Genomic DNA, 16,128 nt, shown 5'->3' with positions numbered 1-16,128 from the left:
ATTGTCTAGTACTGTTGCATCCCTGGAACCTTACACTGACCACTACCTTCTAGTCTTCCAGTTTGCTCACTGTTTTCCCAAAACCTTTGTTCTTCCATCTGGAGGGAACTTCTAGTTCCTAACGCCTCAATAATCAGCCACCTCCTATCCTTCCTTTTTTTCCAACTTGATAGTAAACATCTAAAATATTGTCAGGTCTCAGGTACATCCAACTGCCTACTGGACATCTCCATCTGGATGTCCTGAAGGCACTCAGACTCAGCATATTACAGAGAAAGACAAATGCCGTGTGGTTTCACTTACATGGAGAATCTTGTGAACTAACAAAGTAGAAACAGACTCAGAGATGCAGAGAACAGACTGGCAGCCATCAGAGGGGGGGGATGCAGGGAGGCTGGATGAAAAAGGTGAAGGGATTAAGGGGGAAAACCCCTCACAGACAACAGTACGGTGATTACCAAAGGGAAGGGCGGGGAGGCAGGAGAGGGTAAAGGGGAATAAATGGTGGTAGAAGGAGACTAGACTTGGGGCGGGGGACACAGTGCAGTGCACAGATGATGCGTTGTAGAATTGCCACCTGAAACGTACATCGTTTAATCAACCAATGTCACCCCAATAAGTGCAGTTTAAAAAACTCAACATATTTCAAACTGAATTCATCTTCCTTCCCCTACCTGCTCCTTTCAGAGATTCCCTGTTTTGGTGTCTATCATCATTCGGCCAAGTCAGTCATCCGGGGACATTCTTAATTCCTTCCTTTTTTTAATCATCCCATTTCTAGTCATTCACCAAGCCCTAACTCCTAAGCATCTAAAAGCAATCCACTCACCTCCGTCCCCACTGCTGCCGCCAAAAGAGACGTCCTTTGGATGATCCAAACAGCCACCTGACCGGTCTCCTGCTCTAATGTTTGTGTCGGATCGAAGCCCTTGTGCTCTTCCTGTAACACATAGTGGATTACACATTACATTACACACCTCCTTCAGCAGGTGTCTAAACTCCTGCAGGAGGCACAGAGCTCTTCGTGTTCTAGTTCCTGTTTCTGCGCGCGGCCTCACCTCGCCACACTCCCCCTCTGGTTCTCTGGATTCTAGCTGTACTGAGGATCTTGTCTTTTCTTTACCTGAACCACCTACTCTCCTCTCCAGGCTTTTGAACAATCGGTACCTCTGTCTGCCTCACCTTCTCCCTCACCTTATATGATGCTCTAATACCAGTCTTATGTGACATTCTAGTTTGGATTAGATGTCCCATGTCCTCTCTTGGCAACATGCTTGTTACAACATCACACTGAACTGAAATTGCCTGTGTGTGCGCCTGTCACAAGACCAAGACAAGACTGTTCATTGTTGTGTTTCCGATACGCAACCTGGCTTGATGCAGTAGGTACCCAGGATACATATTTTAAACAAAAGAATGAGACACAGGATAAGTGGGCTAGAGGTCACTGAAAGCAAACCAACCATGAGTGGTGGGAGTAATAATCCCAGGGACTTAAGAAAATTATCAGTTAGCTTTTGATATAAAATAAACCAGGGCAATTCTTAGTGGCTTAGAACAATAATCATTTATTTTACAGTTCTGCAGTTCAGCATTTTGGGTTGGGCTCGGCTGGGCAGTTCTTCTGTCTGAGCTAGTCTGGTAAGTGTGAGGTCAGCTCCTCATTCATTGTCTGGGGTCTTGGATGGCCCTCAGCTGGTACAGTTTATCTCTGCTTCCTGTGATCTCCCATCATGGCTGTTGCCAGGACTCCGAGAAAACAGGCAGAATCACGCAAGCTTTCTTCTTAAGGCCTAGCCTTAGAACGGACACACTGTCAGTTCCACCCTATTCTACTGATCAAAGCAAGCCACAGGGCCAGCCCAGATTCAAGGAGTGAGGAAATAGACTCCACCTTTTGATGGGAGGAGCTGTGAAGTCACATGTACAACAGGAAACACAAGAAGCACCACCTCTGAGACATTCAAAATAAAAATAAAAAATCAAACCTCACTCTAATTCAGCTGTCAGTTTATAGGACATATGAGGAATAGAGGAACAAGTTAAATAACAGAAAGTGAAGAAACAAATCTAGGATGTGAGATATACAACATAAATGGCTTCAAAAAGAAAAAGGAAGGGAAATTTGTTGCAGATAAAAGAAACTTAGACCTATCAACTGAGACACTGTGATCTTGAACTTAGCATTTATCCCGAGCCAGGTAAACTCATTGGAAAAGGACGCTTGAGACAATCATAGCAAATCAAGCATGGACTGGATATTAGATAATATTAAGAAATAAATGTTTAGCCCTGGCTGGTGTAGCTCAGTGGATTGAGCATGGGCCTGCGAACCAAACGACCGTGGTTCAATTCCCAGTCAGGGCACATGCCTGGGTTGCGGACCAGTTCCCAGCCGGGGACATACAAGAGGCAACCATACATTGTTATTTCTCTCCCTCTCTCCTTCCCTTCCCCTCTAAAAATAAATAAATAAAATCTTTAAAAAAATAGTATGGTAGCAAAAAAAACAACAACCCCACACTGTTTCTGTAAATGGAATGTGTTTCCATTTATAAAAAAAAATAAATGTTTAGCTTTTGTGGTGTAATAATATTGTAGTCGTATAGTAAAACGTGTTAGTGATACTACCGGAGACAAAATAATGGTCTTCCACCCTGATGAGTGTGGCTCAGTTGGTTAGGCGGTGTCCCGCCAAGCCAAAGGTCTCCAGTTCAATTCCCACTCAGGGCACATGCCTGGGCTGTGGGTTGGGTCTTTGTCGGAGGGCGAATGAGAGGCAACCCATGGGTGTTTCGCACATCGCTATTTCTCTCCCTCTCTTCCCCCCTCTCCAAAAATAAGTAAAATTAAAATGGTCTTCTAAAATGTCCACATCCTAATCCCTGGAGCCTGTGAATATGTTACTTTACGTGTATGGCAAAAGGGCTTTTGTAGTTGAGATTAAGAACCTTGACCTGGGAGGTTATCCTGGTGGGCCTGATGCAGCCACTAGTATCTTGATAAGAGGGATGCAGGAGGGTCAGAGTCAGCAAAAGGGGATGTGGCGGTGGCACCAGACGGTGCCGTGGGGCCCTAGAAGCTGGAGGAAGGCACAAAGAGCCGAGGGGTGCAGGCTGGCTCTAGAAGTTGGAAATGGCAAGGAAACAGATTCTGCCATAGAGCCTCCAGAAGGAACAGCTCTGCGGACACCTTGGTTTTAGGCCTTCTTATCCCTCAGAACTGAGATAATAGGTTTGTGTTGTTTTAAGCCTAAGCCACAAAGCTCATGGTAATCTGTTATAGTACTAATTGGAAAACGCTACAAATATCTTCATGGATATAGCCTCTTAGTTCACTGAATTATTTTTAGCACAATTTCCAGGAGTAGGATTTCAGTGTCACAGCTATTACCACATTTAAATGTACTGCTTTTCCAAAGAGTGTTTCTCGGTTATAAACACGGCCAGCAGAGAAACCTGGAAAGTATGGACCCTCCTTCAACTTTATATTTTTTTTTAAAGATTTTTATTTATTTATTTTAATTTTTTTGAGAGAGGAAGGGAGGGAGAAAGAGAGTGAGAGATACATTGATGTGCAAAAGATGCATCCATCAGTTGCCTCTCGCACACCCCCACCTGGGACCTGGCCTGCAACCCAGGCGTGTGCCCTGACTGGGAATCAAACCAGGGACCCTTTGGTTTGCAGGCCAGTACTCAGTCCACTGAGCCACACCAGCCGGGGCTCAACTTTTTAAAGGATAATTTAGACTATCTAACCACTATGCTCTATACCTGAAACTAAAAATTATATTGAGTCATGCCCTGGCTGGCGTGGACCAGGTCCATAGTTGGGGGCACGTGAGAGGCAAACAATCGATGTATCTCTCCCATATGTATGTTCCTCTCCCTCTTTCTCCTTCCCTTCCTCTTTCTCTAAAAATAAATAAATAAAAATCTTTAAAAATTATGTTGAGCCCTGGCCAGACAGCTCAGTTGGTTAGAGCATCGTCCCAGTATGCCAAGGTTCTGGGTGTGATCTCCGGCCAGAGCTCATATAGGAAGCAACCAACGATGCAGAAAGTAGGTGGAACAACAAATTGTTGTCTGTCTCTCACTCTTCCTTCCTTGCTCTCCCTAAAAGCAATTTAAAAAATTTATCTCAGTCACTTTATTTGTATATTTGTATTAACAGTGAGAATGAAGTTATTTCCCTTAAGTTTCCTCACGAATGAATCATCAAGTTACATCACATTTTTTGGATTTACTACTTATTAAAATAGTCAATATTTAAATGTATCGATCTCAGAGAAGGGAGAGACAGAGACAGAAACACCGTGTGTGTGCTGACTGGACACCGAACCCAGACCCTCGGCGGATGGGAACGCTGCACTAACCACCGGCCTACTGGCCGGGGCAGGAGCCAGTTTTACTTTTGTTGCTGAAAACGCATTCCTCTGCAGATCTGACAGCTACTTGATTCTATTTTAGACTAGTATTTCTATAAGTTCTTAAACTTTATTAAATTGAAAAAATAATTGATGAATGGCCAAAAGTGTAGACCTAACTTCTTTCTTTTTTTTTTTTTGCTTTCCAATGTCAGAATTTGTTTCTTTTCTTTTTAAAAATTTTATTTTCAATTACATTTTACAGTCAGTATTATTTTGTACTAGTTTCAGGTGTACAGCATGTTGGTTAGGCAATTATGTACTTTACAAAATGTTCCCCCTGATGTTTCCTGTTCCCAACTAGCACCATATGTGTGCGTAGTCACTACAGTATCCTCGACTGTATTCCCTGTGCCGGACTTTACGTCCCCGTGACTGTCCTGTGACTACCAATCTGCACTTCGCAGTCCCTTCACCTTTTCTACCCAGTCCCCCAACCTCCCTCTCCTCTGGCAACCGTCATCAGTCTATTCTCTGTATCTCTGAGTCTTACTTTTAAACAATTATTTATTAATTGACATTTAGAGAGAGAGAGAGAAACATCAATTGGTTGCCTCATACTCACCCTGGTCAGGGACTGAACCCGCAACCTGGGCATGCGCCCTCACTGGAGGTTGAACCCCCAACCTTTTGTTGTACAGGACAGTGCTCCTAACAACTGAGCCACTAGGCGAGGGCTGTGAGCCTGTTTCTGTTTGGTTTTATCATTTATATTCTTTGTTGTTGTTTTTCTAAGATTTTATTCATTTATTTTTAAAGGGGAAGGGAAGGAGAGGGAGAGAAATATCAATGTATGGTTGCCTCTCCTGCATCCCCTGCTGGGAACTGGCCTGCAACCCAGACATGTGCCCTGACTGGGAATCGAACCGTGATCCCTTAGTTTGCAGGCCTGCATTCAATCCACTGAGCTACACCAGCCAGGGCTTATCATTTATATTCTTTAGCTTCCATATATGAGTAAAATCATATGGTATTCATCTTTCTTTGACTGTCTCATTTCACTTAGCATAATATCCTCTAGGTCCATCCAAACTGTTGCAAATGGTAAGATTTCATTAGTTTTTATGGCCAAGTAATATTCCATCACATAAATATACCACAGCATTTTTATCCACTTATCTTTTTTTTAAACATTTATTTATCTTTAGAGGAGGAGAGAAGGAGAAAGGGAGAGAAACATCAATGTATGGTTGCCTCTCGTGGGTCCCCTGCTGGGAACTGGCCAGCAACCCAGGTATGTGCTCTGACTAGGAATCGAACTTCGATAGTGTGGTTCGTAGGCCCGTGTTCAATCCACTGAGCTACACCAGCCAGAGCTATCCAGTGACCTGTTGACGGGCAGTTGGGTTGCTTCCATCATTTGGCTATTGAATAGACCTAATTTTTTTCTAACGTACTATTACCTTCAAGTCACTTTTTAATAATATGACTCCTATGTCATGGAATCGTGAGAGGTGTGAATGTGATGGGTTTTATAAGTGACTTGGAGAACAGAATCTTAACCGAAAATCAGCCACAGAGTAGGAGGATGCAGATGCGGTGGATCACTCCTGGGCCCAGGCACTGCTGGACACCTGACAGGAGGGTGGAGGAGAGGCGGAGGGGCCGAGGGGGGTCCCAGGGGAGCCTTCCGTACTCCCATCTTGTGGCATGATAAGAATGTGGGTGTTTACTTGAGGGTCAAATGGACAAGACAGTGACTTGATGAGCTGAACCTGCTTGCCTGTAGCCTCCCGAGGAGGGGAGCCCTGCAGAACCCTCCAAAGAACTCACACATGTCCCCAGGTGGGCCAGTCACTGGCTGCCTGCCATGGTGTATGTATGTGTGTATGTAGATATATATGTATATATATAACTAAGGAGAAGTTATGCCAGCAATGCGAATATGATTCGATATTGGAAATTTTATTATTATAATTAGCTATACTTACTCATTAAAGAAGAAATCATTGTTTATAAAAATAGAGCCTAAAACAGCATGCAGTAAAAGGCAACATTCACTTTTTTTAAAAAAAGATTTCATTTATCCATTTCTAGAGAGAGAAAAAGAGGGAGAGAAACACAGTTGCCTCTTGCACACCCCCAACCAGAGACCCAGTCCACAACCCAGGCTTATGCAGTGACTGGGAATTAAACTCACAATCCTTGGTTCGCAGGCTGGCACTCAATCCACTGAGCCATACCAGCCAGGGCGAAGTCAACATTCACTTTTAATAAACTAGAAAAAATTAGAAATAGAAGGATCTCTTTAACTTAATTTAAAAAAAACTGTCAGGGCCCTGGCCGGGTGGCTCAGTTAGTTGGAACGTTGTCCCACGCACCGAAAGGTCATGGGTTTGATGCCTGTACAGGGTGCATAGGAGCAGAGAGTTGATGTTTTTGTCTCACATAAATGCTTTTTTCCTTCTCCTTCTCCCTTCCTCCCTCTCTTTCTTAACAAATTAAAACATAAAAATAGACGAAAAATCAATAGACATATCCTTGAGTGATGACAGATAAATAAATAAATAAGTTCAGTAAGGCCAGTGGATGCATAACTATTCAAAAATCATTAATTCTCACATACAGGGTCTGGCAGAAGGAACGCCTGCTTGAGTGTGGTTGGTAGGGTAATAATATGGGTGTAATAATTTGTTTTAATTTGAACATTTCACCTAAAACGTCATACAATGTGCTTGAGTGTGATGGTGTTATGTTATAGAATTACTTACTTATGATTTTGTAATAAAAGATTTTATAATAAAAAGGGAATATTTGTGCCCCACTCTGTATCTCAGCAGTAACAGTCCAAAATTGATAGCAAGGGGAGAGCCTGTTCATAGTATCAATAGTCTCCTAAATACTTGTAAACAAAATTAACTAGAAATATATAAGACTGCTATACATCTAACTATACAAATATAATTAAGATCATACAAAATAAGCTTAAAGAAGATTACAGAGACTTTTGGCCAAGATGGAGGTGTAGGTGGAAACACTGTGCCTCCTCGCACAACTAAGTTTAAAGACAACAAAGTAACAAAAATGCAGCCAAAACACAGAAAATTGAACTGTACGAAAGCAGTTGACAACCATGAACAACTCAGCCAGACCGGTAAGAGGGGCTGAGTCAGCAGCGGAGCAGGACGACCCAGGAGCATAGGCGGTGGCAGTTGGCAGATCCCAGTTGTGGGGTGGCAACAGGCAGACCTAGTGAGGGCACAGGACAGCTGGATGACTGCGGCCACACATTCATGTACAGATAAACCAAGTGAAGGAGCAAACAGTGAGATAGACCGCTCCGGCTAGGGCCCCAGCAACGGGAATTAGAACCTGAAAGTGCCAATTAGAAAGACTTTCGGGGTTGAGGTGCTGGGAGAGGCTCCCAGGCTCACAGAGAGTTTTTTGGAGAGACCCACAGGGTCCTGGAGAGTACACAGGCCCACACACCTGGGAATCAGCACCAGAGGGGCCCAATTTGCTTGTGGGAGGCCACAGAGGGGACAGAAATCTGATGGAGACCAGAGCAAAGCTCCATTTTTTCCCCTCTCTGACCCCGCCCCCACATAAAAAAAACGGCATTGATGTTTCTCTCCCATTCTTTCTCCTTCCCTTCCCCTCTCTCTAAAAAATAAATAAAAGAAAAGAAACAATAAATATTTTGAAAAATAGCTAAGTGTTCAAAGCACAACTATAATAAAGAAGAAAATATAGAAGGATATTTTTGTACTGTTGAATGTCTAGAAGGTTTTTTATTTTATTTTATTTTTAGAGAGAAGGAAAGGGAGGAAGAAGGAGAGGGAGATACATCAATGTGTGGTTGCCTCTCGCGTGTCCCCCACTGGAGACCTGGCCCACAACCCAGGCCTGTGCCCTAACTGGGAATCAAACCAGCAACCTTTCGGTTCACAGGCTGGCACTCAATCCACTGAGCCACACCAGCCAGGGTGAATTTCTGGAAGATTTTTAAATCATGACACAAAGTTGAGAGGCTAAAAGGAAAAAATTGGAAAATCTAACTATAACATATTTGAAACTTCTTTAATTTAAAAGGCAGCATAAAGTTAAAAGACAAATGACAAAGGAGAAGAAAATATTTGAATTATATATAACAGCCAAAGGGTTAACATCCATACAAGGTAAAGAATTCCTACAAATAAGAAAAATATTCAGTAGAAAAAATGAACAAGGATAATAATAGATAAGTTAGAGAAAAACGTGTATGATAAAATCCTCAAACTCATTAAGAACCAAAAAAATGCAAGTTAGGCCCTGGCTGGTGTAGCTCAGTGGATTGAGCACAAGCCTGCGAACCAGAGGATCGTGGTTCGATTCCCAGTCAGGGCACATGCCTGGGTTGCAGGCCGCTTCCCTGCAGGCCAACTCCCAGCAGGGGATGCACAAAAGGCAACCATACATTGATGTTTCTCTCCCTCTCTCCTTCCCCTCTAAAGGTAAGTAAGTAAATAAATAACTAAATAAATACAAGTTAATGACACACAACTCTCACCCATCAAATTGTCAAAAATTAAGAATATGATAATATTCTGTGTTGGAGAGGGTGTGGGAACCTGGTAGTCTCAAATACTACTTGATTACTCATATTAATTGGTTTAATATTTTTAAAAGGAAATTAAAATCACTTTTTACAGTGATCATAAAAAGCTGCATGCACAGGAGGCGTCTGGGGCTTGAGCAGTTTTCTATGTCTGGAAGGCGATGCAGTCAAATGAGTTACCATCATTCTGTGAGAAGCTCGTCTGTGTGTTTATGATTTATGTGCTCATCTGTATGTTATAATTCAATATAAACTATAACAAAAACTTAATACTTTGACATAATACTTTCTCACCTGGAGGATGTGAGGGCGATCTGGCTGCGACATCTGTCACCCCATTGATTGCCAGGGTTGATTCGGCTGATCTGGCTGGCTAGGCGGGTGTCCCCTTCCTCCCTCACTGATCCATGTGCGTCCCTCCCGAAGCTGCGCAATCTCTCGGTCAAAGAGGACGACCTTCCCAACTAGAGGAGAGGACCGGTCTTCGGTCAAGGGTATACGAGTAGCTGCACTCCCCTGCTAGAACCTCCAAACAAGCTCTCAAGGTCCATTTGTAGAAGAACTTAGGGTAGTCAAGCTTCCAAGACTCCAGACACATCCGAATGAGGTGCTGCACGTGGCAGTCTGCATTTCTTTGAAAAGAAAAAATAATAATAATTTCTCACCTGGAAATACCCTTGTATATGTGTAAAGGGGTTTCTAGTGGTATTATTTATAATGGCAAACCATCTTGAAGATCTGAAATATTTGTCAATAGAGGATTAATTAAATAACATAAAATCTGTGCAAGACAATAGCATACTTATTAAAAAGACTAAAGTAGCTTTATAGGGACTATTGTATTGGAAAGAGATTCATGATATATTAAGTGGAAAAAGCAATCTGAAGAACAATATTGTAGACTTCCGCCAAGATGGAGGCATAGGTGGAAACACTGTGCCTTCTCCCACAACCAAGTTTGAATACAACAAAGGTTTGGAGAACAAGGACACACCCAAAGACCAGAAAACTGAATTATACGGAACTCCGACAACTACGAACCGTTCAACGGGGACAGTAAGAGAGGCGGAGCCAGCAGCACAGCAGGGTCAGGCAGGACAGATCCCCCGACCTAGGCGCGCAGGCAGCCCGGAACCAGTCGGGGTGTGGGGCAGACTGACCACGGTGGCACATTCGCGCATAGTGAGAGGGACCACGCAGGCCCCAGGGGGCGAACCCAGTGGAGGAGGGCTGACAGCGGTGGCACACTCGCGTGCAGTGGGACGAAACGCGTGGGCCTGGCGACGGTGGTGGCTGCAGTGCCGGTGGGGGCCGCGGTGGGAGACGGCAGACGGTACGCCATTGCTCCTCTTTGACCCCGCCCCCACATACAACGTCACAACCCAGCGACTTAGTTGCGCTGCTCTAGTGAACACTTTAGGGCTCCGATCCTGCTACTTAACAGGCACGAACAGCCCAAAAGATGGCGCGAGAAGAACTCAAAGTCCCAGAGCCGATAACTCTCAGCGACCGAGAAATTGCCAGCCTCTCAGAAGCACAATTCAAGACACTATTTATCAGGATGCTCACAGAACTGGTTGATTATAGTCACAAATTAGAGGAACATATGAAGGCTAAACTAATTGAAATGAAGGGAGATGTCCAGGAAACCAATAGCGATGGAAAGGAAACTGGGACTCAAATCAATGGAATGGACCAGAAGGAAGAACGAAACATCCAACCAGAAAGGAATGAAGAAATGAGAATTCAAAAAAATGAGGAGAGGCTTAGGAACCTCCAGGACATCTTTAAACGTTCCAACATCCGGATTATAGGGGTACCAGAAGGGGGAAAGAAACAGCCACGAGTGGAAAACTTATTTGAACAAATAATAAAGGAGAACTTCCCCAGTCTGGCAAAGGAAATAGACTTCCAGGAAATCCAGGAAGCTCAGAGAGTCCCAAAGAAGTTGGACCCAAGAAGGAACACACCAAGGCACATCATAATTACATTAGCCAAGACTAAAATGAAGGAGAGAATCCTAGAAGCAGCAAGGGATAAGGGGACAGTCACCTACAAAGGAGTACCCATCAGACTGTCAGCGGATTTCTCAAAAGAGACCTTACAGGCAAGAAGGGGCTGGAAAGAAGTATTCCAAGTCATGAAATCCAAAGACCTACAGCCAAGATTGCTTTATCCAGCAAAACTTTCATTTAGAATGGAAGGACAGATAAAGTGCTTCTCAGATAAGGTCAAGTTCAAGGAGTTCATCATCACCAAGCCCTTATTATATGAAATGCTAAAGGGACTTATATAAGAAAAAGAAGATGAAAAATATGAACAGTGAAAGGACAGCAAACACACAGTTATTAACAACCACACCTAAAACAAAAGCAAACCAAGAGGACAGCTAGATCAGGAGTGGAACCATAGAAATGAAGAACACATGGAGGGTTAGAAACAGGGGGGTGGGAGGAGGAGAAGGGGGGAGAAGGCACAGAAAATAGCATAGACGGTAGGTAGAAAAATAGATAGGGGGGAGGGTGAGAATAGTGGGGGAAATATAGAATCTAAAGAACTTGAGACACGTGGTTATAAACTATGGTGGGGGAGAATGGTAGGGGAGGGAGTGTGCAGGTGGAGGGGAATGAAGGGGGGAATAGAACAACTGTAATGGTATAATCAATAAAATATATTTAAAAAAAGAAAAAAAAGAACAATATTGTATCAGAAGTTATTTTTATTTCTTTTAGTTCACCTTTTTATCCTCCAAAAGTAACATGTAATCAAAGATGTTTATGGCCCTGGTAGGATATCTGGGTTGGTTGGAGAGTCGTTCTGTTACATCCCAAGGTTGCAGGTTCCATCCCCAGTCAAGGCACATACAACAACCAACCAATGAATGCATAAATAAGTCGAACAACAAATCGATGTCTCTCTCTCTGTCTCAAATCAATTTAAAAATGAAAGATATTTATGAACACATACACAAATCTGAAAATAAAGCACCTATAACCCCTAAACAAAATTTATTTACCTTTTTTAAAAATCTTTTTTTTTCTCAGTAAGAGTTTTCATCACCCTTCTGAACCAGCTTACTAACAGCAGGCAACTGCAGCTGAAAACAGAGTAAGATGCAAATTACATCATTGCAAAAATCATTTCTTTTTTAAATCCTCACCAGAGTATACATTTTTAAATTTTTTTAGAGAGAAAGAATGGGAGGGAAGGAGAGAGAGAGAGAGAGAGAAACATTGGTTGCCTCCCTTTCCAGCCATGATAAGGGTCGTTGTTGGGCTGGGGCAGGTGGGGAGGAGGGGTGGAATCTGCCACCTAGGTATTCTTTTTTTTAAAAATGCAATTTAAATAGCTTTTTAAAAAAGATTTTATTTATTTATCTTTAGAGAGGAAGGGAAGGAGAGAAGGAGAGAAATATCAATGTATGGTTGCCTCTCATGAGTCCCCTGCCGGGAGCTGGCCTGCAACCCAGGCATGGCCCCTGACTGGGAATCGAACAGCAGTTGTGTAGTTCGCAGGCCCGCGCTCAATCCACTGAGCTATACCAGCCAGGGCCCCACCTAGGTATTCTTGCCCTGACCAAGAATCAATCTGGCAACCTTTCCATGTATGGGAGGACACTCCAAGTAACTGAAACTACCCTGGCCAGGGCTATTTAATCTTTTAATGTGTTTTTCTGATTTTTTCAATTGATTTTTTAGAGAGAGAAGGGAGAGAGAGAAAAACATGGATTTGTTGTTCCACCTGTTTATGCATTCATTGGTTGGTTCTTATATGTGCCCTGACCTGGGATCAAACCTGCAACCTTGGTGTATCTGGACAATACTCTAACCAACTGAGCTACTCAGCCAGAGCCTTTTGATCTTTCCTTCTAAGTATAATTGTATTTTTAACAGTGCAGTAATACTGAAATGTGACTGGATTTCTTGGTTTTTACATTTAATCATACATTGTGAGAATTTTTCATATGACTATGTATCTTCATACATACATTTAAATTGTAAAAGTAGTATATAGTAAAAAATTAAACAAATTCTAAAAGATATAAAATAAAAATAGCCCTGGGTGGTGTGGCTCAGGGGATTGAGCGCCGGCCTGAGACAAAAAGATTGTCAGTTCAATTCCCTATCAGGGTACATGCCTGGGTTCAGGCCAGTTCCCACTTGGGGGAATGTGAGGGGCATCTGATATATGTTTCTCTCACACATCAATGTTTCTCTCCCTCTCTTCCTTCCTCTCTCTCTAAAAATAAATAGATAAATCTAAAAATAAAAAAGTAAATAGCCTATTTTTTGCAAATGAAAACAGAATAACTTTTTTCCCCAAATAAGTACTAAACTGCAAGATCCTGGAGTCAATGATTAATCAGATATTTTAAATGTCTTATTTCCTTCTTGTAGTATTTAATACACTGCCATATATTTGGGGGTATACTACTCAATACAGGTCAAGTGAATTATTGTTTCTTTTTTTAAATATCTTTTTTAAATTTTATTTATTTATCTTTAGAGGAGAATGGTTAGGGAGAGAAATATCAATGTATGGTTGCCTCTCCTGCGTCCCCCGCTGGGAACTGGCCTGCAACCCAGACAAGTGCCATGACTGGGAATCGAACTGCACTGGATCCTTCAGTTCGCAGGTCCGAGTTCAATCCACTGAGCTACATCAGCCAGGGCGAATTATTGTTTCTTTTAAAACAAATTCTTCATTAAAGTTGGGAGACTTGTACTTAACCATGTGACCTAATGACCTGGTGATTGTTTTAAAGGACTTTCAACACAGCAGTGGTGAGAAGCGCAGCTCACACCCTGAGAGCCACCTCGGTAGGGCATCGGATTTTTGTATCTGCTTATAACCTCAGGTGGCTTGTCAGAAATGTTTCCGTTTGTTCTTCTGTTGCCCTGTCCATGATTGGCAGTCCTTTTAATTCTGTTTGTTGGAAGAACGGGCAGTACAGTCAGAGAATCAATTAGGGTTTAAGATTTCTGCCTTCTCAGCTGTTTCTTAGGAACAGGCACCCTCCGTTAGAGCAGACTCCAGCTAGTCTTGGGAGACACGATCCAGGAGCAGAGACCCAGTGGTTATGAGGAGGCTACCCCTAACATCTGCGTGTCTGTGACAGCCCTGGCAGCACCTGGTGGCAGAGCCAGCTTTGTCGAGTGGGTGGGGTTTGTGAACTCGTGGACCAACTCTACTGCTTGGCCTCCCTTACTGACCATTCATCTCTTGTGGTCATGCTCCACCTCCTCACTGCTATTCTTCTCAAGATAATCCCACACTTAACCACTTCCATTTTCTAGCCTTCTCAGCGCTTCAAACAAATGCAGCCTGGCTTCCAACCTGCTTTCAAAACTGCTCTTGAAGGTCGTCAAAACCTCACTGCTATACCCAATGGCTCTTCTTCAGTGCTAATCTTGATGTCTGTGCAGAATTTAAAGCAACTGTTTTTGAACTCTTCTCACTTGTATTTTATGACATGAACTCCTGATTCTTGTTCAAGCGGGAACCATAGAAACATTAATAAATATAGCTAACATTCACTGAGTATCAGGTTCTTTTCATATAATTGCCCAGTTAATTCTTTTTTGTGTGAGGAAAATATCATTCCCATTTTATAGAAAACTAATTTGTTCCATTTCATGACTAGTAAGCAGCCATCCAACCCAAGGAGTCCATGGCTTTAACTGCTGTCATGCGTCTGACAGAGTTGGAAGGCATTTCTAGAGGTCAGCAAAGTCAGCTGCTTCACTTTATATTTGCAAAAATGTGCCATTATGATTTTGATAGGAACTGCATTCAATCTATAGGTCACTTTGGATAATATTGTTATATTAATGATACTGAATCTTCTAATCTAGCAATATGAATGCCTTTCCATTTATTTTCATTCATTCTTTAATTCCTTTCAGCAGTGTTTTGTAGTTTTTTTAAAATATTTTATTTATTTATCTTTAGAGGGGAAGGGAAGGCAAGGGGGAGAGAAATATCAATGTATGGTGGCCTTTCATGGGTCCCCTGCTGGGACCTGGCCTGCAACCCAGGCATGTGCCCCAACTGGGAACTGAACTGCGATCCTCGGGTTCGCAGGCCCGCGCTCAATCCACTGAGCTTCATCAGCCAGGGCTGTTTTGTAGTTTTTTTAAAAATTATTTTATTGTTGTTCAGTTACAGTTGTCGGCATTTATTCCCCACCACTGCCCGCCCCCTCTGACCCCAGCCAAACTCTCCTTCCTCCCTTGCTTCTACCCCTCCTTGGTTTTGTCCATGTGTCCTTTATAGTTGTTCCTAAAAACCCTTTCCCCCTTTCCCCATTATTCCCTCCCACCTCCCCTCTGGTTACTGTCATATTGTTCTTAATTTCAATGTCTCTGGCTGTATTTTGCTTGCTTTTTTCTTTTATTGATTAGGTTCCAGTTAAAGGTGAGATCACATGGTATCTGTCCCTCACCACCTGGCTTATTTCACTTAGCATAATGCTCTCTAGTTCCATCCATGCTGTTGCAAAGGGTAGGAGCTCCTTCTTTTTCTCTGCTCTGTAGTATTCCATTGTATAAATGTACCATAGTTTTTTGATCCATTCATTTACTCATGGGCACCTGGGTTGCTTCCAACACTTGGCTATTGTAAATTGTGCTGCTATGAACATTGGGTGCATAGGTTCTTTTGGATTGGTGTTTTGGGGTCCTTAGGATATAATCCCAGCAGTGGAATTGCTGGGTCAAAAGGAAGTTTCATTTTTACTTTTTGGGGAAATTCCATACTCTTTTCCACAGTGGCTGCACCAGTCTTCATTCCCACCAACAGTGCACTAGGGTTCCTTTTTCTCTGCATCCTCACCAGCACTTGTTTGTTGATTTGTTTATGATGGCCATTCTCACCAGTGTTTTGTAGTTTTTCATGTGTCTTTCACCTCCTTGGTTAGTTTATTTCTAGAAATTTTATCCTTTTTGATGCTATTGTATATAAAATTGTTTTAAGATTTTATTTATTTATTTTTAGAGAGATGGAAGAGAGGGAGGAGGAGAGGGAGAGAAACATCAATGTGAAAGAGAAACGTCAATCAGCTGCCTCTCATACACACCCAACAGGGGACTGAACCTGCAACCCCAGCATGTGCTCTGACCTGGAATCAAACTGGTGACCTGCTTTGCAGGATCATGCTCAACAA

The 16,128-nt window shown here is 42.6% G+C and overlaps 1 long non-coding RNA gene and 1 other non-coding gene across 2 annotated transcripts; both read right to left on the bottom strand.

Moving 5' to 3' along the window:
- Positions 1 to 930: 930 nt before the first annotated feature.
- LOC119003593 (uncharacterized) lies at positions 931 to 9,393 on the bottom strand. The gene is made up of 3 exons (XR_005069991.1): positions 9,289 to 9,393; positions 7,703 to 7,704; positions 931 to 940 (listed from the first exon to the last, which is right to left on the bottom strand). It is a non-coding gene; the product is annotated as an uncharacterized LOC119003593 (long non-coding RNA).
- A 2,607-nt stretch (positions 9,394 to 12,000) lies between these two features.
- LOC119003851 (small nucleolar RNA SNORD16) lies at positions 12,001 to 12,096 on the bottom strand. Its single transcript, XR_005070053.1, has one exon. It is a non-coding gene; the product is annotated as a small nucleolar RNA SNORD16 (small nucleolar RNA).
- Positions 12,097 to 16,128: the final 4,032 nt, after the last annotated feature.

This window comes from Sturnira hondurensis, unplaced genomic scaffold (assembly GCF_014824575.4).
Source record: "Sturnira hondurensis isolate 20B ecotype Veracruz unplaced genomic scaffold, ASM1482457v3 Scaffold0018728, whole genome shotgun sequence".
Classification (NCBI taxonomy): domain Eukaryota; kingdom Metazoa; phylum Chordata; class Mammalia; order Chiroptera; family Phyllostomidae; genus Sturnira; species Sturnira hondurensis.
This window is presented reverse-complemented; position numbering and strand designations above follow the sequence as displayed.